Source organism: Sorex fumeus, unplaced genomic scaffold (assembly GCF_029834395.1).
Source record: "Sorex fumeus unplaced genomic scaffold, SorFum_2.1 ptg000010l, whole genome shotgun sequence".
Taxonomy (NCBI): Eukaryota; Metazoa; Chordata; class Mammalia; order Eulipotyphla; family Soricidae; genus Sorex; species Sorex fumeus.
This window is the reverse complement of record NW_026606067.1, coordinates 27,966,150-27,991,760: the sequence shown is the minus strand read 5'-3', so window position 1 is coordinate 27,991,760 and position 25,611 is coordinate 27,966,150.

The window sequence follows — 25,611 nt, the reverse complement described above, 5'->3', positions numbered from 1 at the left end:
AACAAAATTTCAGTGCTCAGAATTCAATATTAGACTACACTATTTTACATTATGACAAATGGTATTTTTCTGAAATGCAAGGATTATTAACATATAGAAATAAATTAGTGTACTACATCAATAATAGGAAAATATGTCGATGAAATAAATTAATGCAGAGAGAGAATGACAAATTTCTGTATCCATTTATTTAAGAAACTCAGGACACCATGGTTGACCTCTGCCATGTCCTAACCCTTTGCTCCTTTATCACCACCCCAGATGATATTTATCACTCAGTTGACACCCATGATGGCATATGCTTCTGCATAATAGCCCCTCTTCAAATTTGACACTGCTTAGATCCATCATCCATTACTGATAATGGATGGGGAAGGAAAAGAGCAATGGCCAGCCTAATTTCTCAGAGACCCACACAGGACTATGTACCCAATAGTTAAATCATGGATAAAAATTCCCCACAGGTAACCAAATCTCTAAAACCTGAAAGGTATGCAGAAAAAGAATCCGATAGTAAAACTCCAAAACAAAACGCCCTCAGAATGACAAAAACAAATACTGAAAGCAGCAATAACTTATGTACAGAGGAAAGCCCATATGATTTGTAACATATCTATCAAAGATTCCCCATAGAACATCAAACGCACAACAAACCAATGTGAAATATAGGTGGAAATCACAAAATTTAGCAAGCAAAATAATAACACAGAAGGCTCCATTATCTCCGACTAGCAATCTAAAACCTCAGTGTGTGACTTCAGTGACACCATGGGGAAGACGCTTAATGACCTCAAAGAAATGATGGCACAGGCAGTCAGCAAGCACAAGAAATAATAAAAAGTGAAATGGAAAAACACAAGCATAAATGGCAAAAATGTAGAGTATGGTAGGTGTATTAAAATATACGTCAATGGAAGCATGATAATAATGATGCTGAAGAAAAGAACAGAAAGCTCCAAGATGAGACAAAGGAAATCTCTAGAGAATTACAGAAGACAGGAAAGAGTCTGAAAGGAACGGACAGCATAACAAAGAACTATGGGATGAGCTCGAGAGGAACAAGTTAAGAATTATTGAGTAACTGAAGAACAGGGGCTAAATTTGATTAAGAACCAATTGTTAAATCATGGATAAAAATTTCCCACAAGTAACCAAATCTCTAAAACCTGAAAGGTATACAGAAAAAGAATCCAATAGTAAAATTCCAAGACAAAACGTCCTCAGAATGACAAAAACAAATACTGAAAGCAGCAATAGCTTATGTACAGAGGAAAGCCCATATGATTTGTAACATATCTATCAAATTAGACTGTATGAACCAGAAGAGAAAGGAAAGGAATAGAACAAAAAAAAATCAAATTAATGCATCACCAATACTCTATCCAACTAAATTATCTTTCAGATTTGAAGAAATGATACACAGCTTCAGGGGCAAGAAATGCTTAGGTAATTCTTAGCCTTGAAACCAGTCTTGCAAGAAGCATTAAAGGAGATTCTTCAAAAGACAAGACACACTTCTCAGCATTTGTCAGTGAGAATTTCATTCACTCATGCTTGTGCCTGCACTCTAATAGATTAAGAAAGGTTTCACTCCTACCTTGGTAATGTACTTTGTACATTCTCAATAATTAACATTTCACTGATAGTGAGTGTTCTATGTCTAATCAGGTGTTTTGTTTATAACTATAGAGATTTTTATCAGAATATCTTAAGCAGAATCTGTTTATAATGTTTTCTAACATAAAGCCAACTTTCCTCTCTTAGGAAAAAAGCACATTTATGGGTTATATTAATATTTTACCTTAATATTTTTATATTTTCTTTCATTTTGGCTAACTTCTACACCTGTAGGGTTTATCTACAAATGTGAAAAATAAGTGGATCTCGGGTGGTGTTAGAATGACATATGGATGGAAAGTCTGAATAACAATATTATAAAACCTGTTACTTACCTAAAAATGTTAATTTTTAATGCTTAAAGTATAACATTAGAAAGAATTACTTCAAGATAGTAAAGGTCACACTTTCTCCACGTACATGCCCCAGATGTCTTCTAAGACCCTGGGACGCTCACCATCCGTGAGCCTCTTCCTGTACATCCCCAACACTGTGCCTGGTCTTCTTCCACACCCAGGTTGTACCCCCTACACACACCAGGCACCCATAGGGGACGTGGCCTCTGTAGAAGTGGGCATGGCCTAATTTTGGGCCAGAGGTAGTTTACACCTACCCAACAATCTTGTGTAACATCTCAGTCTCCCTGCCTCCACACCAACATGAAGAAACAACGCAAATCCCCACCACGAGGGGAAGACGACAAAAAGAGACCAGAAGCCTCAGTAAGTGCTACTTACCTAAGGGACTTCTCTGAAAAAGAATTCAGATATGAATTAATGAAGATGTTCAATGAACTCAATGAAACAGTGAGACAGATATCCAGTAAATTAAAGGAGGACATGAAAGAAACAATTGAGAAAATGAAGAAATGAGAGAGAAATTGGAAAGCCATGCACAGAAATGTCATGAATAAAAGATTCCGTAGATGAAATAAAAAATTCAGTCTGTGCCCCGAACAGTATTATGGCCACAGCTGAAGACAGAATCGGTCGCTGGAAGATCAGCTGCACCAAGCCTACAGGCAACAACAAACAATGGCAAGAGACCTCAAAATAGTTCCAGAGCAAATCAGGGTCCTAGAAGATGATTCCAAGAGAAACAACATTAAAATCACTGTAGTACCAGAAGGTCAGGGAAACAATCCCAATGAAAAGGCCACAGTTAAACAAATTATTGCTGCAAAATTCCCAGAGCTTGACAATGCAGTAATACAGATTCAAGGAGCCCGAAGAGTGCCAGCTAAAAGAGACCCTAACAAAAACACTCCAAGACATATCATAGTTAGAATGATGAATGCCATTGATAGATACACAATACTGCAAGCAGCAAGGTCAAAGAAGGAAATCACATACAAAGGAGCACCCCTCAGATTCACAGCAGACCTATCAGAGGAAAACCTCCAAGCCCGAAGGTAATAGCGGGATATAGTAAAAAAACTCACTGAAATGACTGCTTCACCAAGAATACTCTATCCGGCTAAACTCTCACTCAAACTTGAAGAAACGGTACACTATTTTCTGGATAAACAGCAGCTCAGAAACTTCACAGACTCAAAACCAAACCTAAAAGAAGGGCTAAAGGGGCTACTTAAAGACAAGACAAACCGTACAAGCACAAAAAAACCCAGAAAGATGACACAAAACCCTGTAACAATCATCTCTCAATGTCAAATGGTCTAAATTCATCAATTAAGAGACACAGAGTGACAAAACGGTTTCAGAGACAGAACCCAACTTTCTGCTGCCTACAAGAAACTCATCTGAACAGTCAGAGCAAAGACTCAAAGTTATAGGATGGAAAACAATCCTGCAAGCAAACAGCTCCCTCAAAAAAGCTGCGGTGGCCATACAAGTATCCGACAACATAAAAGTCAGGTTGAAAAAAATAAGAAGAGACAGTGAAGGCCATTTTCTATTCATGAAGGGATACATAAAACAGGAAGAAATAACGCTCTAAAATGTATATGCACTTAACGAGAAAACAGCTAAATATTTAAAACAACTGCTAATAGATTTTAAGGAGGACATTGCTAGCAACCCAATAGTAGCCGGAGACTTCACATGCCCTATCACCTCTGGATAGATCAACAAGAGAAAAACCTCAGCAAAGAAGCATTGGCTTTGAAGGAAGAAATAGAAGAGACAGGGCTTATAGACCTATACAGGGATTTAAGCCCACCAAAGAAAGACTACACATTCTTCTCCAGTGCACACAAAACATTTTCCAAAATAGACCACATGCTAGGCCAAAAAGCAAACCTCAATATAATAAGGAAGATAGAAACAGTATCAACAGTCTTTTCAGACCATGTTGCGCTGAAGATAGAAGTGCATCACACACAGACACGGAGAACCAAATCAAATACCTGGAAATTAAACAACTCAATGTTGAACAATGAGTGGATCAGGAAGGAAGTCAAGGATGAAATCAAAAGATACCTCAAAATAAATCAAAATAAACAAAATAGATAAATCAAAATAAACAAAATAGATAAACCACTAGCAAGAATCACAAGAGAGAGAGAGAGAGAGAGAGAGAGAGAGAGACGTATAATAAACTGAATCAGAAATGAGAGGGTGTATAACACAACAGAAACCAAAGAAATTGAAAAGCACATCAGAGACTGTGAAAGTTTGTATGCCACGAAACAAGAGAACCTAGAAAAATGGATAAATTCCTGTATTGCTATTATCTCCCAAGGCTGAATCAAGAAGATCTAAAGTATCCGAATATTCCTATTAAGATCAAGGAAATTGAAACTGTAATCAAAAGTGTTCCCAAAAACAAAAGTCCAGGTCCAGATGGATTCACAAGCGAATTTTTCCAAACTTTTAAAGAGGAACTATTGCCAGTTTTTCTCAAGCTTTTCCAGGAAATTGAAGAAACAGAAACTCTCCCAAACAGTTTCTATGAAACCCATATCTCTCTAATACCAAAAAGAAACAAAGACACCAAAAGAAAAGAAAACTCATGCTGATATCCCTGATGGACACAGATGCGAAGATTCTCAACACAATACTAGCAAATAGAATTCAACCACTCATCAAAAAGATCATACAGCATGACAAAGTGAGATTCATCCAGGGAATTCAAGGATGGTTTAACATTCAGAAATCAATCAATATAATCCATCATATCAGTAAAAGAAAAGATAAAAACCATATGATCATATCAATCAATGAGAAAAAAAGCATTTGACAAGATTCAGCACCCATTTTGATGAAAACCCCTGCCAAATTGGTGATAGAGCGGACTTTCCTCAATATAGTTAAAGCCATATAACACAAGCCTACAGCAAACATCATCCTCAGTGGGGAAAAACTGAGAGTCTTCCCTCTAAGATCAGGGACGAGACAAGGATGGCCATTCTCTCCACTGCTGTTCAATATAGTACTGGAAGTACTTGAAATAGCGGTTAGGCAAGAAAAAAGATGTTAAGGGCATTCAGGTAGGAAAGGAAGGAATCAAGCTCTCACTATTCTCAGATGATAGGATACTTAGACCCTAAAACCTCTACCAAGAATCTCCTAGAAACAGTAGAACAAGTCCATGGCTTTCCTATATGCAAATAGTGAGAGAGAAGAAAGTGACATGAAAAAAAATCCCGTTCACAATTGTGCCCCAGAAAATCAAGTACCTAGGAATCAGCTTAACTAAGGAATTAAAAGACCTGTGCAGAGTTTAGTTGTTCATAACCTGGAATGGAAACAAAGCAGTAGTTGGTCCCCATGCTGACTAACTTTAGGAACACTCTAGGAGGGCTTTCTGTCTGTAGGAGAACAGATTATTTCATAGCATTCAGTGTGCACTCCAGGGCTATTCGGTAAGTACTTTCAGTAACTGTCTCTCAAACTCGGTCTTGATCAGCTTCTTGCTAGTGGTAAGAAAGAGTTTGCCTGTCTGATGTTCCCTCCATGTCCATTACTATTGACACAGTCCTCCCGTTTTCCATCGATTTGCTCTAGCGGGCCCAGTAACATCTCCATCATGAGACTTGTTGTTACTGTGTTTGGCATATCTAATACATCACAGGTAGCTTGCCAGGCTCTGCCATGCAGGTGAGATACTCTCGGTAGCTTGCCGGGCTCTCCGAGAGGAGTGGAGGAATCGAACTCGGGTCGACCATGTTGGCCGCTTGTAAGGCAAACCGCTGTGCTACCGCTCCAGCCCATTACTATAGAGAGTAAAAACCTACTAATTCTGCCCAAAGCAGCCCTCAGAAAAGTTTGAAGCTATTATCAGACTTTTGATCCCTGCTACTTTCTCAGGCCCCTGTTTTAAACCTGTTGTTTCTTGGTCCCCTGTATGGTCAGTGGCTCCAGGGAAAAGTTTAAGTTAGAAACATTTTCCCATCTGTACCGTGTTCCCCCGTTGTCAGGCTTATTTCTTGCAAAGCATGTGTCTCGGGCTTCAGTAAATTGGATACTTTTATTTCTTGCTTTCGAAATTCATTCATTGAGTTTCAGTGGAGAATTGCCCAAATTATCCCAAATTTTGGTGTAGATATTATAAGATTTCAGAAAACGGCAAACACAGGTTATTTGTGTTCAACTATCTTGTTCCCTGGAGAGTGCTCTGAATGAATCAAACTCTATTTGTTCTCTAAAAGTTAAATTGAAGTTTTAAAACATTAATTAAAATATGTATTTTTCAATTATGCTAATAAGCATGTAAAAACATAAAGAAACAAGGGATTAGAATAGTTACAGAAAAATCATACAATTGTCAAGTTTTCCTCACGAACAAAGCATGTTTATTATCATTTCATCTAAACCACCTTTAGAGAATGAGAAAAGATGAAGAATTAAAGAAAAAAGATGAAACTAATTTCTGGTTGTGAGTTTGATGAACTATGAACAGATACTGAATTATAAAGCTGTCTATAGACAATACAAAGCAATACTATTTCTGTAACTTTTAAAATGATGAAATATATTTGTTTATTTGGAAATTCCATAGACTTAGTCTTTAATAAATTTTTCCTTTGCAAATTTTTTACTGGAGTTTTAGAGTTAGAACTAAGGATTTTGTGATTCAACAATATGCTTAAGCAAAATGTAAAATAAATTCTTACATGTACTTCTCAAATATTTATTTGAGTGTGGGATGGATTTATGGGAATACTACTACTTTCCCTCAAATTGAGAAAATTAGAAGTGCTTCAGAAATATTGCTTTAAATGATATCTCAGTTCAGGATCTTAGCAATGTTTCCACTAGGTTTTATTTCTTTCCAGTCTCTATAATAAAAATAAAATATCAATGCCTTAAAAATGTCAAAACTTTCAAAATAACTCACTGCTATTGTGCAATAAAATCCAATCAAAGTTCATTGGCAGCTTTCCCTGTTTCAACTTTTGGGCTATTGCTTTTAAGTTAAATAGCAATGTTGTTACATGGAAAATGTTGGATGATATCAGTAAAAATTCTTTTTTTTTATTTTTGGAAGGAGAGGTAGTGATTTTTAAGTATTTTCTACTTTTGAGTCATATCATGAATCATTATGTACACCATAGCAATTGTTTCACTTCGTGACTATTCAGTATCCACTGAAATAGCAATTCTAGTAGGTGTTAATCCATATTTCCACATTAAGCTAGTTAAACATTTAATAATATTTTGTACTTCATCTTACCTAAGTGAAATCAGATCCATCCTATTTTATAAATAAAATTACATTAAAAGAATTATTTAAAAGGTTTAAGTATGCTGATTATGTTTAGTAAAATATATAAAGCAAAATGGATGACCATGATATTTTCTAAATCAGGACAGTGAATTAGTCTTGATATAGTTGTTACACCAATAGATTTGATTTAAAAATGAAAAGGATAATGACAGGACTGTACATTTTTTATACTGAAATAATAGTTCTCAGAACATAATGCAAATATGACTTGTGAAACATAATTTATTCAGTAACAGTTTTGTATAATCTATTATAAACAAAGTTATGTGAAAAAGTTATCAATTCATTTAACATTACATAAATTTTATTCTTGATTGCAAGTAGGACTGTTAATGCACTTTAAGTATTATTGCATGACATCAATTTAAAAACCTCTTAATTAAAAATTGCATATTTCTTAATATTAGGATTATCTAGATTTTTCTTGTTTTTTTATCAAATGTTAGGGGTTTTAACTTGTGGGACTTGTGTATTAAGGTGTACCAAAATCATTTTTTCAACTGGAGTGCATTCTACATTGAATACCTTGGTCAAGATTTGGTTGCATTCATTGTGTTTCTTGTCTGCTCCTTAATTTGTTCTTCAGATCAATTATCTTCTTGGTCCCTGTCTTTCTCTTATGTTTTTAGTATTTTATCAGGCCTATCTCCTATGTGTCCACTTGTCATTCATATTTCATATGCAATTAATCAGAGAGACTTATCTTGTGCAAGAGTATAAGGGGGATAAAGAGGGAGCTCAGGCTACTATTCCCTAGTTCTGCCTGTTTCATGCAAAACCTTTCGGGAATTTGAGCGATCACACATTTGTCCATACCGTCTTGTTGACAGAATCTTCATTCATGATTATAGCTTATAATAATTCCTGATGAAATGTCTTTAGCTTTGATAGTCTGGACATAGAGAAATAACTTTTTGTTAATACCAATCCTTAATTGCTTCACTCTTTCTCTCATATTTTATCATTTCTGTATAAAATTGTTTTCAATGACCCCACTAAAAGTGTCATATAATTATGGTTTTGCACGTGATTGATCATTTAATGATTTTTACACCTCCCTCTACCATCATTTTTGGATGATAAGTACAAGGAGTCTTTTCTGGATGGAACTGGCTTCTGCTTCTATTGCTCCAGGATAAGCAGCTATGTCAGCATAAGACAGGAAGCCAAACTAAGGTTTTCCAAACCCTGACTATTTCTCCCTTTCTCATTAGGCAAGTAACCAACAAAAAATCTTGAACATTTACTTATTGATTTAGTTCATGTCCATAAATTGACGATCTCAATTTTTATTATCCAAATAATGTTTATCTTCTATTACTGCCAATTCACATGTGTCATTTCTCTTAATGTCACAGACGAGTAAAGCCAAATGGTACTTGGCTTTATTTTTCTGACTTATTTTGCTTGAAATGATATCCTGCAGTTCTACACTAATAGCAACAAACTGGAAGATCTAATCGTCCCATTCATTTGAGCAGTATTTCACTATGTATGCATACAATGCCATAACTTCTTTATATAATCACCTGCTATGGGATGTTTGGATTGTTTCCATATATAACCTGTTGTACTAAGTGCTATAGTAAACGAAAGTGCATGCATATCTTTTCAAAGAAAGAAGTCTAAAGCCTTATAGCGTTTTCCCCCAATTTACCTTATAAGTTCAAGGATTCAAACTAAGTCGACAGTCAAATTTAGTTAGTACCCTAGTCTAAGCCCTGGAATGAATCTATAAGAATCCCTGTCTGAAGAATCACCAGGTTTATATTTCTGATTTTTTTTTTGTTTTTGCCTTTCTGATAGGTCTCTTTTTCTCTTTTAGAGTGGTTCCTTCTAATTTCTAAAATCCAGAATTTTTAATTAGAAATTGAGCTCCCATTTGACTCAGCAGTACCACTCCTGGGAATATACCCCGGAGAGGCAAAAATGTATAGTCGAAGTGATATCTGCACTTGTTTGTTCATTGCAGCACTATTTACAATACCTAGAATCTGGAAAAAACCTGAGTGCCTGAGAACAGAAGACTGATTAAAGAAACTTTGGTACATCTACACAAAGGAGTACTATGTAGCAATTAGAAAAAAATGAAGTCATGAAATTTACCTACATGGAAAATATGCTAAGCGAAATGAGTCAGAAAGAGAGGGACAGACATAGAAAGATTGCATTCATCTGGGTAGCATAAAGTAACAAAATAAGAGACTAACACCCAAGAGCAGCTGTGATAAATACCAGGTTGTTCACTCCATGGCTTAGAAGTCAGCCGCACACTGTAGGGACAAAGGCAGATCAGATAGAGAAGGGAGCACCAAATAAAGGGTGCTGGGAAGATCCGCCCAGGATGGGAGATGCATGCTGAAAGTAGTCTATAGACCAAACATGATTGCCACCCAATATCTCTTCTGCAGACCACAGCACCCAAAAGGAGATATAGAACAAAAGGAAGTGCCCTGCCACAGAGGCAGGGTGGGATGTGTGATGGGGGGGTGGGAGGGATACTGGGATTGGTGGGGGTGGAGAATGGGCACTGGTGGTGGGATGGGTACTCGATCATTGTATAACTGAAACCCAAGCACAACAACTTGTAAGTCTACAACTGTACCTCATGGTACAGTTTCACAAACAAAAATAATAATAATAATAAAATAAAAGTAAAAAAATAAAAACCAGAATTTTTAAATCTCCAGCTCCAGTGTGCAACTTGTTCTTGTCAAAAGACAAGAGCCTATTTGCCATGAGAATTTTCCTGTTAGCAAAAATTGGTAATAATACCAAAATAGTTAATACACAAACCACTGCTTCCAAACCAGGCACTTTCCTTTGAGAATAAACACTTCAAGTAATTACTATGAATTCACTCATTTCTCCTTTTAGTATAAAATTCACCTAAAGAGTTTACTTGCCATTGATCAATGTGACTACTCTGGAAAGGGAAATGCTCAGATATTCTTCTGAACTGACACTATTCTCCATTTTCTAAGGACTCAAAATATTATTATTATTTACTGGTTAGTGTTAGACGAACAAAACAAATGGGAGAGTCTAAGAGCTTCCGCCAATCTCCTAGAGGGTTTCTTGAAACTGTAAAAGGAAAAGTAATATTATAGCCATATTTATGCTTTTTTTTCTTTTTCTTTTTGGGTCACACCCATCGATGCACAGGGGTTACTCCTGGTTCTGTACTCAGGAGTTACTCCTGGCGGTGCTCAAGGGACCATATGGGATGCTGGTAATCGAACCCGGGTACAGCCATATTTAAAACTTACAAAATGTGAATAATTGAAAATAGAAATTGAAATTTGTATTTTTCACTAAAACAAAATACTACTATAGCAGTAAAAATTTTATTTATAAACACAAAAGACATTTAAAGTTTGTCTTTGAGGAATTATTAAAAGACTTATTTCAAATGTAAAATTCTTCAGACTCTCTAGAGAGAAACTCTTATTTTTGTCTTTATTTATACTGTTCGGGCTGAAGCTATACCACAGTGGGTAGGGCATTTGCCTTGCATGCAGCCAACCTTGGTTCGATTCCTCCGTCCCTCTCAGAGAGCCCAGCAAACTACTGAGAGTATCCCCCCAAGGCAGAGCCTGGCAAACTTCCTGTGATGTATTCGATATGCCAAAAACAGTAACAAGTCTCACAGTGGAGACGTTACTGGTGCCCACTTGAGCAAATCGATGAACAACAGAGGACAGTGCCACAGTGCTATTTATACTGTTTATGCATTTATTTTTGGAGATCTTAGCCCCGGGACGCGCTTGCCTTTGTTTCTCTGCCAGTACCTTCAGGTGTGCGGAGAATGGTCTCAGCATGGTGGTGGTTGGTCCTGGAGGTCTTCGGCTGCTGGAGCCCTGGTCGGGGCGGGGAGGAAAGCTCAACCCGCTCCCCTCCAAGGGGCCCCGGCGAGGACAGCCAGGCGCGGGGGCAGGAGACTGCACTGTTCTCTTCCGGGAGCTGGTTTTTATAGTGCTGGGGCTAAGATCTCCAAGCCTACTTGGATCCGGGCTGAGCATCCTCCTAATGCGGCCGCGCAACATCTTATTATGACATCTTATTATCTTTTTCCTACTTTGGACAAACTAGCAGGCTACCGAATGTAATCTGCCCACAGGGCAGAGTCTGGCAAACTCCCCGTGGCGTACCCAATATGCCAAATACCAGAAACAATGATAGATCTCATTCTCCTAAAGAGCCTTCAATATAGCACTTTCTTAAAAATCTCAGGGCTAGGATGAAGGAGACGTTACTGGAGCCTGCTCGAGGCAATCAACGAATAACATGATACCCGTGATTCGTGATATATTTATTTTTAAAGTTTTTAATTTTTAATGTGGAATAAAGAGTCAACTGTTGAAAAATTATGGGACTAAAATTGATTAGATAGCACTGTCCTATAGCACTGTCCTCCCATTGTTCATCGATTTACTCAAGTGGGCACCAGTAACGTCTCCATTGTGAGACTTGTTGTTACTCTTTTTTGCGTATCGAACATACCACAGGGAGCCTGCCAGGCTCTGCCGTCCAGGTGGGATACTCTCAGTAGCTTGCCTGGCTCTCGGAGAGGGACCAAGGAATCAAACCCAGGTGGACTGCGTGCAAGACAAACACCCTACCTGCTGTGCTATAGCTCCAGTCTTAGATAGCAAAGTGGCAGTATTAAAATCAATAGTTCTAGAAAATACATTTATGTATACATTATTATATCTGATCATAGGGTTGGTAAGTCCTTCTCTAAGAGTTTATTATGCTTTTAGTTGCTTCAGGATGTGTCAATCTGTGGCATGGGGCCCGTCCAGACACCTTCTTATCTAGGGTCTGTGTCAAGGAGTCCATTAGGTTAACTTGGGAGGTGGGCTGGGCTTCTGGAGTCTCCAGGAAGTACCTGAAATTTTTCTCACTTTGGTGTCCCTGCAGAGAAGTTTTGTGATGCAGTGGAGTTGAAAGCTTGGTGTAGCTCCAGTGCTTATTGTTGGTGCTTCTGCCAGGGCCTTGGTTTGGAGGTTATTTGCCAGCCTGTGTCACACAGGGACTGTGGAGTCTGCTGCCGCTGTAGGGAACGGTAATTCCTGGAATGGTAATGGTAAGGTTTAGCTGCTTGGCACACATCTGCTGCGAGTTAGTCAGGATTTGGTGGAGCAGAGCTGGTCAGTAATTTGATACAGAGTCAGATGAGGGAGATGGGTGGGACTGCTCTACTACTTATTTTAATAATTTCCCAATTTTCATAATATATTTCACATAAAAACCTGTTTTATTCCAGACCATGACTAGGTAGACAAATAAAACATAGAGTAAAAAAATTGTGTTTTAAAATTTGTTTTGGTTTTGGTGGCAGTACTTAGCAGTATTTGGGGATTACTCCAGTTTATTTTTCATGAGAAACTCCCAACAGTTGGTGCTTGGATAATGTATGGTGCTGGGTAATGTACCTGGGACCCTCCTGTATGCAATGTGTGTGCTCAGTCCTATTAAATGTTTCTTCAGCCCCAGAAAAATATTCAAAACTTTGGGTCTGGAGAGATAAGACAGAGATAAGGTGCTTGCAGTGCATGCAGTCAACCCAAATTTGATCCCCAAGCACCACAAAGAGTTAGTTCCCTAAATGCAGGAATGAACTCTGAGTGGAAAGACAGAAGTAAATCCTGAGCACATTTAGGTGTTAAAGGAGAGAGAGAGAAACAGAGACAGAGACAGAGACAGAGACAGAGAGACAGAGAGAGATTAAAAACCTAATCAATGAGTTCATTTTCAACTACTTATATAGAATGAAATTTGTATATAGATGCATTTTATTTCAATAAAGTTTTAGTTTGTAGAATAACAAAACTAATATTTATACTATGTTCAGAAAGATATCTCTTAGGATAGTCAAATTATTAATTTTTAGACTTTAGCCAAATAAATGAAAGAATGTGAGTTGATGAAAACATAGTGATATTGTTGTTGCATGAATTAATTACATTTCCCACTGCAAATATTGCAGAAACAGTGTTGTATTATAACATATATTTCTGATTATTTATTAAAATGGCAGTAACATTTTTATGTTGTCATAAGGATATTAATATGAGTTAATTTCTTACAATATAATTATTTTGTTCAAGGCACTCATTTTTTTCAAACAAGCTTTCATTATATATTATGAATATTGATTAATGATCACTTTACTCTTATTGTTTTGTTTTTTTGACACTCCAGGTGCTGTTAGGGGGTTACTTCTTTCTTTGCAGCCAAGAATCACTCCTACTGGCCAAGTGACCATATAGGATGCCAAGGATTGAACTGGGGTCAGTCGCGTTTAAGGCAGGCGCCCTACTCATGAGTCTCTGGACAACTTCCCCTTTATTTAACAAAACAGAACTCCTTCTCTAATTAAATGACTAGTTTAATCCTTTTCATTATCCCACTTTAATTTTTATTGGTTTTATTCCTTGTTTAATTCCCATTACCAATTTCACCTGATAATATTAAAGCATAATCTTTAATATTTGTGACATATTTTTAAAATTCAGAATATCTGGTCATCGTCTCCACCTCATTAGTAGAGTTACTTATAAAAACTTGTTGCTTATCTCTTAAAATCTTTAATGACTCTGTACTACTAAAATAAAGTTAAATTTCATCAGAATACCCGAGATAGCATTATTTTAGCACTTTATTGATTACAAAGTGATGACAAATTTTGTCTCTTTAAAAACACCATTTAATATAATAAATGGGCAACTTCACTCCTGTCCAAAAGAGAAAGAAGAAATCATATTAAATTCTTATTTTTACTTTCTGGAATATTTCTTAACCTTGATTTCCCTGTAGAGTGACTTCACAGTGGTTTAGATCATGGTCCTCCCATTGTTCATCTATTTGCTCGAGCGGGCCCGGTAACATCTCCATCATGAGACTTGTTACTGTGCTTGGCATATTGAATACATCACGGGGAGCTTGCTAGGCCCTGCCATGCTGGCGAGATACTCTCGGTAGCTTGCTGGGCTCTCCTAGAGGGGCGGAGGAATCGAACACGAGTCGGCCATGTTGGCCGCTTGTAAGGCAAACGCCCTACCGCTGTGCTATTGATCCTGCCCAGTGGTTTAGAATTTTTTCTTTTTTTCTTTTTGGGTCACACCTGGCTCTGCACTCAGGAATCACTCCTGGCAGTGCTCAGGGGATCATACAGGATCCTTGGAATAGAATCCAGGTCGGCCGTGTGCAAGGCAAACAGCCTAACTGCTGTGCTCCAGCCCCCTGTTTAAAATTTTTTCATCAGGAGATATGGTATATAACAAACTATGTTCTTCCTTCAAATTGTGTCCTGATTAATTTAAGATTATTATAATCTTGTTTCGATTAAAAGTATAAATATTTTACTGGGGTCATTTATCAATACATTTTATGAACAGCATGTTATATTTTTATAGCCAAAAATACTCAATATTTTATTGAGCAACTGTTTCTGAATTGGTAACTGATTTCTCTCTAGAAATGGATTTACTTCTTGTTTACTTTTTTGTTTTTTCCTGAGATTTAAGAAAATTTTTTAAGAAAATTTTGGGGTGATTGTTTGGAGGCTACGCCCAGTTGTTTTCAGGTCTTACTTCTTTCTGGATGGTTAGGAGTTCAGAAAATTGAATCCAGGTTGGTCATTTTCAAGTTAAGTGCCCTGCTGACTTTACTCTCACCTGGGCCTCAGGTTTATACTTTTTATGTTGGCTATTACTTCTTATTCATTCAACTCACTTATCTTTATAATAAAAGAATTTTACAAAATGTAGCACTGTAGCACTGTCCTCCCGTTGTTCATCTATTTGCTCAAGTAGGCACCAGTAAAGTCTCCATTGTGAGACTTGTTACTGTTTTTGGCATATTGAATTTGCCACGGGGAGCTTGCCAGGCTCTGCCCTGTGGGTGAGATACTCCTGGTAGCTTGCTGGGCTCTCCTAGAGGGGCAGAGGAATCAAACCCAGGTCGGCCCCGTGCAAGGCAAACGCCCTACCTGCTGTGCTATCGCTCCCACCCAAAATAGGAACACTCAGGATTAACTTTGGATAGGACGCCATTTCCTTATGAAACATCTTGGGTCATGTGAAAGGTAATTTCTTCACAATGATCAGGTATAAGGCACAGGGCTATAGCTGAGAGCTCTGAATTGGGAGTGACAGATTTCCTTCCTCCCCTCTGTTTCCGCCACTCACTTCTGCAACCTGCGTTTGGCATGGTGTTTCGTGAAGAGTAGCTGCTTATGAAAGCTTTACAAAATGTAAAATGTAAAATTCCTAGTACATACTGAATGACAAGACTGAGTATGCACATTTTAATTTCTTTTAGAATTCAGTGTTCATTTGTATTATCATCACATGGTTAATCTCTTACAAGTAAAATTATTCGACATAAATAAATGTCAAATACATGTTTGGAAGTAGAGAAGAAAATTCTTGAAGTTTATACACGTTTAAATACTGAGGACTTAAAATATAACACATCTGATGAGGGGTTGATATCAAGAATATACAAAGTATTGGTTGAACTCCACAAGAAGAAAACACCCAACGCCATCAAAAAATGGGGAGATGAAATCAACAGAAACTTTCTCAGAGAAGAAATTGAATGGCAAAAAGGCACATAAGAAAATGCTCCACATCATTAATCATCAGAGAGATGCAGATCAAAACAATGATGAGATATCATTTCACACCACAGAGACTGGCCCACATTGAAAAGAACAGGTGCTGGCGTGGATGTGGCAAGAAAGGGACCATCCTTCACTGTTGGTGGGAATGCCAACTGGTTCAGCCCTTTTGGAAAATACTATGGGCGATTCTCAAAAAATTAGAAATTGAGCTCCCATTTGACCCAAAAATACCACTCCTCAGAATATATCCCAGAGAAGCAAAAAAGTATAGTCAAAGTGACATCTTCACTTGTTTGTTCATTGCAGCACTCTTTACAATAGCCAGAATCTGGAAAAAACCTGAGTGCCCAAGAACAGATGACTGGTTAAAGAAACTTTGGTACATTTACACAATGGTACTATGAAGCTGTTAGAAAATATGAAGTCATGAAATTTACATACAAGTGGTACTACATGGAAAGTATCATGTTAAGCAAAATGAGTCAGAAAGAGAGGGATAGACATAGAAAGATTGCATTCATCTGGGGAACATAAAGTAACAAACTAGGAGACTAACACCCAAGAGTGGCCGAGATTAGTACCAGGAGGTTTATTCCATCGCTTGGAGGCCAGCCACACATGCTAGGGGAAAAGGAAGCTCAGTCAGAAAAGGGAGCACCAAATAAAGGGTGTTGGGAGGATCCTCCCAGGATGGGAGAAGCATGCTGAAAGTAGACTATAGACCAAACATGATTGTCACTCAATGCCTCTTTTGCAAACTATAACACCCAAGAGGAGAGAGAGAACAGAGGCGAATGCCCTACTACAGAGGCAGGATGGGATGGGGGGGAAGCGGGGTGGGAGGGATTCTGGGATCTGTGGTGGTCGGAAATGGGCACTGGTGGAGGGATGGGTATTTGATCATTATATAATTGAAACCCAGGCACAAATTTTGTAAGTCTAAAACTGTACCTCATGGTATCTCACTAATAAAAAATAAATAAATAATAAAAATTTAGATGTTTAAATAAAAATATTATAAAAATTTTAATTTACTTCTTGTCACTTATGTTCTCTCAAAATTGTTGTAACTGTTTGGTTTTACTTTTAGAGTCATTCCGAAGTTTGTGGAAAGTTTATAAGGTACATTCTCCAGCAATATGATTTTGGGCTGATACAAAAAATCAAAGCTTAAGACCGTCCTAAAGAGTATAAAAGAAGAAAAATTATTTCTAAAACTATGGCAGAATAAATATAAATTCTTTAAAAACTAAATTTAGATAGTTCAGTAGCTATTGTCTCTGCCAGATGAAGTTGACTTTTCGTTTGGCAAGACTATAAATGTAGTTTTTACTGTGCCAATTTTTAGTTTATGCAGTTACAGATACACTCTAAAACAAAAATTTTATTTTCATGATTTTGAGATTTTTTAAACACATAGTTGATCTATAACAACATATAATTTTCAATGTATTGTGATATGTATTCTTCAAAGTTAGTTGCAAAAATTTCTTCTTTTGTGTATTTGCTTGCTTTATTTTCTACGAAAAGATGGGACTCTATTCTTGTACTTCTGTATCCAATTCAATTTAATTTTACCTTTAAAATTGACAGAAGAGATATGCTTTATCCTTTGGGTAATTGATATGAGGTGAGGTAGAGTCTACTGAAGACCTCTGATATTATAAAAAATATGTAAAGGTCATGAAAAGAAAAATCAAGACTCCTTGTCATCATCAACCATATGTTGTGTAATCGAGACCTTCTTGGACATCCAGCTACAGTACACTTAAAATTGAACACAGTCTCATGAATAACCCATAAAATATATGTTAAAAATAACTCTGCTTGAATACTTGACCTAAATTATTATGAGATAAGAATATTGCATAATAGCATGCTATTGGGGAAATTTTGCCATAAAGATCTAATAATGAATATTAATCATTCGTTTTATTTTTGTTTTTATGGAAGCCAGAATTAGAAGTCCTAGGGAGTTCATGCATGTGTTGTCAGAGAACGGACTTTTAATCTCACACATGCTAGTTATGTGGTTTAACCTACCTCCCAATTCAAATCACTGTATCACTGTCATCCTGTTGTTTATCAATTTGCTTGAGCGGGCACAAGTAATGTCTCCATCTGTCCCTGTTGCATGCTAGTGTAGCCCAGTGGCGTATTGGAGGCTCTTTCAGGGTCAGGGGAATGAGGACCATCATTGTTACTGTTTTTGGCATATCGAGTACATCATGGGTAGCTTGCCAGGCTCTGCTGTGCAGGCAGGATACTCTGGGCAGCTTCCTGGGCTCTCTGAGAGGGACAGAGGCTCCAGGAAAAAACTGTGTCGCTCTCTTCCGGGAGCTTTGTTTTATAGTCTTTGGATCTTGGCTCTTGATGTAATTTCATGGCGCCGGGGGCAGATTGTGGATGTGACTGCCAAGCTACTGAAAAAAAATGGGGGTCTGGGTAGAGGAGACCCAGCCCCAATCTGAGTAGGATTGGAGATCTCAGTCTCAGGTCCCACACACCTGGGTTCCTCTGCTGGTTCCTTCAGGCGTGAGGCTCGTCCGAGTGTGGAGAGGCCTTGAGCATGGCTGTGACTGGGTTCTGGTTGTTTTCGGCTATGGGATTTGACTTGGGGTGGGGATGGAGATTCAACCCACCCCCCTCTGAGAGACCCGTAGAAGACAGCCTGGTGCAGGACCAGGAGATTCTGCAGACTTACTATGTAGTGTGTTTCAACAGTTACATAACATATGCAACTATGTTTATAGTAGCAGCATTTTTGTATTAGCTACAAAATATAATTTTAGTTGATTTTAGTATTTAAATATATTAATTAAATAATCCATAATTTCTGAACATGTTCAAATTACATCATTAGAGTCTCAAAACATCTGTTAGCATATTGCATTGTTTTCTTCATTTTTCAATCTATAATTACTACTCTAAGATATAATTTTTGGATGTATACATTCAAAAATGATATCAATATTGATTTTTTCCTTTTCCTTTTTTTAATTGAATCACCATGAGATAAAGTTACAAAACTTTCATGTTTGAATTTCAGTCATATAATGATCAAACACTCATCCCTCCACCAGTACACATTCTCTACCACCAATGTCCCCAGTATGACAGCCCCCCCCCGCCCTTTTCCATCCTTCCCCTGCCTCCTGGAAGAAAATTTCCCCCATACTCTCTCTCTACTTTGGGGCAGTGTGATTTACAATACAGGTACTGAGAAGTTATCACGTTTGGACCTTTATCTACTTTCAGAACACATCTCCCATCTCGAACGATTCCTCCAACCATTACTGTCTTTGCGATTCCCTATCTATTCCAGCTGCCTTCTATCCCAGATCATGAGACAGGCTTCCAAATATGAGGTAATATTCCCAGCACTTGTGTCTACTGTCCTTAGGTTTCAATCACATATTATGTTATTTTATATTCCACAAATGATCTAAATTGTGACAACTGCTAGAAAGGGCAAAACAAAAATACCAGTGGTAATTACTTCCACAGATAAAAGGTTTTTATAATAAAGTTAAGTCAGTACAGATAAATAAGGAATAGATCTTTGCTAAAACTCCCACTTATCTAACTTTGCTCTTTAAAAAAGAGAAAAACAATTGAATGACTTCTCGGTAATCCAACTAGATCACAGTTCAGGTTCCAGCAAGATCTGTGAAGAATTGCGAGCAGGTTTCAGACTGAGAAGGGATGTCTGATCACAGGATTAACATTCTATCACTGTCTACTAAAGAACTTTGAAGAACTTTAATAAGCAGTTTGGGATTAATATGTCTCTACATATGCATATATATTACTATGTAAATATTGAGTATATATCATCAATTCAATGTTTATAATGTCATGCTTTATGAATTGAATAAAAGAGGTACTAGAAAATGAATAAGCAAGTTAGGAGATTTCAAAAAATACACACTTGTAAAAGAAGACAGAAGTGATTGTTTTATAAACATAAATATAAATATAATAAACAAAATATTTTATTACTACTAAAATAATTAAATTGCATAAAAAATTTTGATATTTAATTCACATAATACTAAAGAGCTCACATAGCACATGAATTTTCTATATTAGACACAGTATTTTGAACTTCATTATTACACTTTAAATAAATACAATATCCAGAGATAATAAATAAAAAAATTACTGTTATTAACAATTAGCTATTTGCAGTCTTATCAAAACAGTCTCATGACAGTTGGAAAATTATCAGGGAATTTTCAGCAGATTGTGAACATTTTCTCAATTCTGAAGCTTTAAAAACAGACAAAAGAAACAAATACTTCAAAAGTTTGGATATGATTGGTATTTTATAAAATTATTTCTTTCAGAAAACTTTTAAAATATGTCTAATTTTAGGAATTGTCAGGATAAATACTTTTCAGCATAATACTACCAAATATTAGCTAATTATAAATTTACTAAAGTTATTCTTTAAAATACAGTGAAAAATTATTTATAGAAAATTATCTTAATAGTTTGAAAGTAATCAGTTACTTAAATATGCACCCACATAATTATCAATAATACATATTCAATTCATATTTCAGACAGACGTCACTTGCATTATGTTTATACTTCACATTCTATTATTCATCATCTATATTCAATATTTTTAAGAATGACATTGAATGGTCTATAAAAGAATAATCTCTTTTATAACCTTTGCAGGTAACAGCTGCTCTGGAAATGCAAACAGCTGTTAAAAGCAGAAACAATTGTCATCAAGCTTTGGTAATCAGGGTTTTCAGTAATGTTCTAGAGAGTTACCAGCTGCATCTTTGGGCTTCACAAGCTCTCAAGTTTTTCGATATCTCTTCATCACCAACCATTTTCTTATCATTTGATCTTATTTATAGCATGTCCTTTACTATGAATCGCTGTAAATTATCAGAGTTCTTCATTTTTTTCTCACTTAGAATTTGAGAGGCCTACCGTTGTGTCGTTTTTGTAGTCTTCCTTCCTTCTCCAATGAAACATCTGTAACTATTATAATCAACAAAATATTATTTGAAAGTGCAAACTACTAAATAGGTATTGCTGTTTTACCATACTTTCATACAGAATAATAGTACAGTATATATTAAGGAAACCATTTTATATATTTACATACTTAAGTTTAGGTGGTCATAGCATGTTGCATATCTTTTTACCCATACACTTACTTTTCCCTCTTTTGAGATTTTAGATATATCAGAGTTTATGCAGAAATTTATGTTTTCTTTACCTACTTGTTTTGATTTTAGAATAACATAAACTATAGCCATATGACTAAAATGCTTCTTTTCAAAAAAATTTATCTAAAAGTCAGAGAGGCAAGACATGTGAAGTGGAGTAAGGAAAGCCTCTTTAACAAATTGTGCTGCCAAAACTGTACAGCTACATGCAAAAAAAAAAATGGGCTCAGATTTCTGCCTAACACCATGTACAAAAGTAAGAACAAAATGGATTGAGGACCTCAACATCAGTCCGGAATTCATAAGGTACATTGAAGACAAAGTTGGCAAAACCCTCCATGACATTGAAGCTAATGGTATCTTCAAAGATGTCACACCACTGGCCAAATAAGTGAAAACAGAGGTAGACAAATGGGACCATCTTAAACTAAGGAGTTTCTGCACCTCCAAAGAATCAATGACCAAAATACAAAGACAGTCTACAGAATGGGAAAGGATATTCGCCGAATATACATTCGACGAGGGGTTGATATCAAGGATATACAAAGTCCTGGTTGAATTCCACGAGAAGAAAACATCCAACCCCATCAAAAAATCGGGTGACGAAACGAACAGAAACTTTGTCAAAGAAGAAATGCGAATGGCTAAAAGGCACATGAGAAAATGCTCTACATCATTAATCATCAGGGAGATGCAGATCAAAACCACAATGAGATATCATCTCACACCACAGAGACTGGTCCACAACCAAAAGAACAAAAGAAACCTGTGTTGGCGCAGATGTGGCAAGAAAGGGACCCTCTTTCACTGCTGGTGGGAATGCCGACTGGTTCAGTCCTTTTGGAAAACAGTATGGACGATTCTCAAAAAATTAGAAATTGAACTCCCATTTGACCCAGCAATACCACTCCTGGGAATATATCCAAGAAAGGCAAAAAAGTACAGTCTAAGTGACATCTGCACTTGTTTGTTCATTGCAGTATTCTTTACAATAGCCAGAATCTGGAAAAAACCTGAGTGCACGAGAACAGATGACTGGTTAAAGAAACTTTGGTACATCTACACAATGGAGTACTATGCAGCTGTTAGAAAAGATGAAGTCATGAAATTTACATACAAGTGCTACTACATAGAAAGTATCTTGCTAAGTGAAATGAGTCAGAAAGAGAGGGACAGACATAGAAAGATTGCATTCATCTGGGGAATATAAAGTAACAAAATAGGAGACTAACACCCAAGAATAGTCGAGAAAAATAGCAGGAGGTTCACTCCATGGCTTGGTGGCCAGTCACACACGTTAGGGGAAAAGGCAGCTCAGATAGAGAAGGCAACACCAAGTAAAGGGTGTTGGGAAGATCCTCCCAGGGTGGGAGAAGCATGCTGAAAGTAGACTATAGACCAAACATGATTGCCACTCAATGCCTCTTTTGCAAACCACAACACCCAAAAGGAGAGAGAGAACAAAAGGGAATGCCCTGCCACAGAGGCAAAGTGGGATGGGGGGATGGGGTTGGGAGGGATATTATACATGGTGGTGGAAAATGGGCACTGGTGGAGGGATGGGTATTTGATCATTGTATAATTGAAACCCAGGCACAAAAAATTTGTAAGTCTACAACTGTACCTCATGGTGTTTTACTAATAAAAATTAAAAAAGGAAAGAAAAATAAATAAATAAAAGCCAGAGAGATAGTCCAGGGAATATAGTACTTAGCTTGCATTCAGTGACACTTTCTTCATCCCCTGCACTGCATGTGATACCCTGATCAACACCAGAATCTACCTGTAGGCACGAAGAAAGGAAGCTTGTAAATACTTCCAGGTGTAAGTCTAAAAAGTTCAAAATAAACAAATAGAAATGTATATCCAAACCCAATACAAATAGCACAATTATAATTATCATGTTGCAATGACCATGTTATCATATTGCAGTTTCTGAGCACTCGGTGATCCTGAAAACCAATAGATTTGGCTCAAACTACATTCCTCCTAAAAAAAACCTGCTGATATAGAATATTGTGTTCAGTAAAATTCCGGGATGTCTGTGCACACAAAACTGCAAGAGAATCTACTGGGAGTGAAATGAATGTAAGAGTGTTGAAGAGGAGCTAATAAACCTTTAATGTGATGCTAACATAAAATTTCTTATGGAAAGATGACTAGAAGATGGAAGATGACTTTTCTTTCATGAATCGCATCATCAAAATTCTGTTCTTCTTTGCCTATAATACTCTTTAGTGATTACTATTGTTATTTTTTTTTGCAATGTGAAAACTCTATCAACATTAATTGAATATCTCCTAACATAAGAAGATATCTATATCTATTCAATTATTTTCAGGCTGCCACTTCTGATATATATATATATGTATATATATATATATATATATATGTGTGTGTGTGTGTGTGTGTATATATCAGAGAGCCCGGCAAGCTACCGAGAGTATTCGATATGCCAGACACAGTAACAACAAAGTCTCCAATGGAGACGTTACTGGGCCCGCTCGAGCAAATCGACGATCAACGGGAGGGCCTTTACTTTACTTACTTACTTTATATATGTAAATATATAAATTTCTGAGCTAAATATTACAGAAATGTATATCCTCTATATAAAACAAATATGTAATATATAAAAGAAAATTTACAAATATTAATTTAATTGCCTATTGTTGTTTACATTCATGAGAATTATAATTTTTAGGTTACAAAAGAATCTGTACTTTCAGTAGTTAATAAAGAGTAATATTCAAAAGCATCTATTTATAAGACATTTTGAACTTTTAAAAAGAAAGAAAAGGCACTAATATTGTAAAATATAGTTTCTATATTAGGTATGTGTCAGTATGTCAGTACATCTTTTCAGTTATTATGCCATTATCCTGCATCATTCACCAGAGAACATTGCATGTTTAATTGAGTGATCTACTAAAAAGGCAAAGCTTTAATCTTCACTAAGATTTTAAAAGACATATAGCTATATTTGGCTGAGGAAACTGCCACTGATTCATTTATAGAGCTTTATCCCTCCCAGCTACAGTAAAGTTGCAGCCATTTCTTCTAAATCTATTGTACTTTATAAAAGAGCAGTGTTTCAGTTAATTTAATATCCAGTTGAAGAAGCTGGAAATAAAATTACTTGGACAGAATGTGGTTTAGTCAGTTAAGGAGAAAAATGACCTTTTAAAAATCAAAAATAAAATATTCTTTGTATTTAAGATCAAACTAATTTAATAATGACATACATAGTAAAATTTCATATCCACTTAGAAGCCTAAATATGAAATGTCATAGGATAGGGATTAGAATTCACTAATACTAGGGGCAATGGTGCGTTTAGGAGTAGCAAAACCTTAGTCATCTCTAAATGCATAATAGATAAAGAAAAACATAATACATTTTTCTCTTCCTGTGATTTGAATGTTATTCACTCTCTAGGCATTAACTGAGTACCACCATATCTCTGGTCTATTCTTTCCTAAGGCAAAAAAATATTCATTTTTTAAGGTTGATGAAGATTTTCCTCTCTATCTATTTAAAACCAATTCATAGATAATTTTTGTAGGCATCTAGTAGTAACATAAATTTCTACTTTATATTTAGAAAATTAATATTAATGTCGCAATAAGACTGTTCATTAAAAAGGACAATGGACAACTTTTTGCCAACTGATTGCTAAATATGACAAGCAAAATATTTAAAAGGATAAAATTATTTTGTGTTATTCAATAATGGAAATAATCACACTTGAATGATAATTTTATATTATGGGTAAACAGAATACACTGTCCCTTTTTATTTTTTTATTATTATTATTTTTTTGGCTTCTTGGGTCATACCCAGCAATGCACAGGAGTTATTCCTGGTTCTGCACTCAGGAATTACTCCTGGCTGTGCTCAGGGGATCATATGGGACACTGGGAATCAACCCGGGTAGGCCGTGTGCAAAGCAAACACCCTATCCACTGTGCTGTTGCTCCAGCCCCCACTGTACCTTTTTAAATAAAGAACATGTGTTAGAAAACATTTGAAAACCCTGGACACACGAAATGATCAAAGTTTGTACATGAGTAAGATATAAATCCATAACTTTTTATGTGATAAAGGTAAAGGTAAAGGCCCTCCCGTTGTTCATCGATTTGCTCAAGCGGGCCCAGTAACGTCTCCATTGGAGACTTTGTTGTTACTGTGTCTGGCATATCGAATACATCTCGGGTGGCTTGCCAGGCTCTGCTGTGAGGGCGAGATACTCTCGGTAGCTTGCCGGGCTCTCCGAGAGGGGCATAGGAATCGAACTCGGGTCGGTCATGTTGGCTGCGTGCAAGGCAAACGCCCTACCACTGTGCTATCGCTCCAGCCCTTTATGTGATATATACTATAAATCAACATGAATATTTTATTTGTTAAATATTATAGAATTTCTTGTTGGTGCCTCAATATTCCAGGTAAGGTTAGTCTCTGGCTGTCATCACTGGTCCT